The sequence below is a fragment of the Gorilla gorilla genome, chromosome 11 (genome assembly GCF_029281585.2).
Source record: "Gorilla gorilla gorilla isolate KB3781 chromosome 11, NHGRI_mGorGor1-v2.1_pri, whole genome shotgun sequence".
Classification (NCBI taxonomy): Eukaryota; Metazoa; Chordata; class Mammalia; order Primates; family Hominidae; genus Gorilla; species Gorilla gorilla.
In genome coordinates this window covers 26446936-26448952 of record NC_073235.2, presented here as the reverse complement: position 1 = coordinate 26448952, position 2017 = coordinate 26446936, and the positions used below count along the sequence as shown (strand labels likewise).

At 39.4% G+C, this 2017-nt stretch overlaps 1 non-coding gene across 1 annotated transcript; it reads right to left on the bottom strand.

The window, feature by feature from the left end:
- Positions 1-1289: 1289 nt before the first annotated feature.
- LOC115933929 (U6 spliceosomal RNA) lies at positions 1290-1396 on the bottom strand. Its single transcript, XR_004069755.2, has one exon. It is a non-coding gene; the product is annotated as a U6 spliceosomal RNA (small nuclear RNA).
- Positions 1397-2017: the final 621 nt, after the last annotated feature.

Genomic DNA, 2017 nt, shown 5'->3' with positions numbered 1-2017 from the left:
TTACCAATAAGCTTTATATATATATATATATATATTTTTTTTTTTTTTTTTTGAGACAGAGTCTCGCTCTGTCACCCAGGCTGGAGGACAGTGGCACCATCTCAGCTCACTGCAAGCTCCACCTCCTGGGTTCACGCCATTCTCCTGCCTCAGCCTCACGAGTAGCTGGGACTACAGGCGCCCGCCACCACGACCGGCTAATTTTTTGTATTTTTTGTAGAGACAGGGTTTCACCATGTTAGCCAGGATGGTCTCGATCTCCTGACCTCGTGATCCGCCCGCCTCGGCCTCCCAAAGTGGTGGGATTGCAGGCCTGAGCCACCGTGCCCGGCCTAAATTTTTTTTTTTTTTTAATGAAAGCGAGTTCAGCCCCAAGGACTGCGGCTTGGATATTTTAGTGATTATTTCTTGATTAAATGCTAAATAAGGGGTAGATTATTCAGGAGTTTTCCAGGAGAGGGGCTGGGAATTCCTGGAACTGAGAATTTCTTCTCTTTTTAGACAATATGGGGTAACTTCCAGGAGTTTCCATGGCATCTGTAAATTGTCATGGTGCTGGTGAATTATAATGAGTGTTGTCTTCTTGACTGTGGCTGGCTTCAGCAGGCTTCTTTGCCACATCCTGTTTTATCAGTGGGGTCTCTGTGACCTGTGTCTTGAGAAACAAGTCCTGCTGAACTCCTACCTCACAGTGAACCCCAATGTTAAGAATGAACATCAACTTAGCCACTTACCAATTTACCTTGGCACTCCTTCTAACTCTTCCTTGCCTCAAATTGCTCACCATTTTATTGCGAAGATTAAATAAACTTTTTCCTGTAAAGTACTTTATATAGTACCTCTGCTCTGTACCTATCTGTAATAAGTTAAAAACACTATTACTTTTTAGTCTGAATCTAACAGCTTTCTCTCAGAATTCTAAGGGAGTATTATTAAATTATGTTCTATTTCAGCAAAATAGGAGAAGTCTACATTTATGCTGAGAAATATGGTAATCCATATCTACTATCAGAAATGTTAGAAATTTCTCCTGGATATATTATGTGATGATTTTGAGACAGGTTCCTAGAAGTGGAATTGTAGGTATTCATAGTATTCATATTTTAAAAGTTGGTAGTTATTGTCAAATTGCCTTTTATACCAGCAGTATTTGAAAGTGCTTATTTCTCCACATCGTAACCAACAATGAATATTAGCAATTTATTAGATTTTTGCCAGTTTAATAACGAGAAAAACCTCATTTTAAGTTTGTTTCGCTCTAATTACCAGTGAGAACAGGCATCTTTCTAAAAAATATAGAATGCTTCATGAATTTGCATGTAATCCTTTCACAGGGGCCATGCTAATTTTCTCTGTATCATTCTAATTTTAATATATGTGCTACCAAAGTGAGCACAACCAATCATCTTTAAAAATGTCTTTATGTCCCACAGCTTACTAGTCACGTGAACTAAAAGGCATTACAGTTTGTATTTTTCCCACAAAATATTTGCTTTAAGTTCCCACTATTTTTAAGCCAATTAATCAAAGCTCTTTCATATCACACACAGAACACCTATAAATACTTAGTTAGAAGAGGATCTAGTACTTGTATGATTTTTCATTTGCCAGTTTCAAGTTTCTCTTTAAAGCATGCAGTTTCTATGACTTAATAAGCAGGCACAACTGAAAGGCAAAACAAATCCCCCCAAATTAAGGATCCCTTTTATGTATATATGTATTTTTGAGATGGAGTCTCACTGCTTTGTCGCCCAGGCTGGTGTGCAGTGGCGCAATCTTGGCTCACTGCAACTTCCACCCCCCCGGGTTCAAGCGATTCTTATGCCTCAGCCTCCCGAGTAGCTGGGACTACAGGAACCCACCAACATGCTCAGCTATTTTTTTTTTTTTTTTTTTTTTTTTGTATTTTTAGTAGAGACAGGGTTTCACCACATTGGCCAGGCTGGTCTTGAACTCTTGACCTTGTGATCTGCCTGCCTCAGCCTCTCAAAATCCTGGGATTACAGGTGTGAGCTTC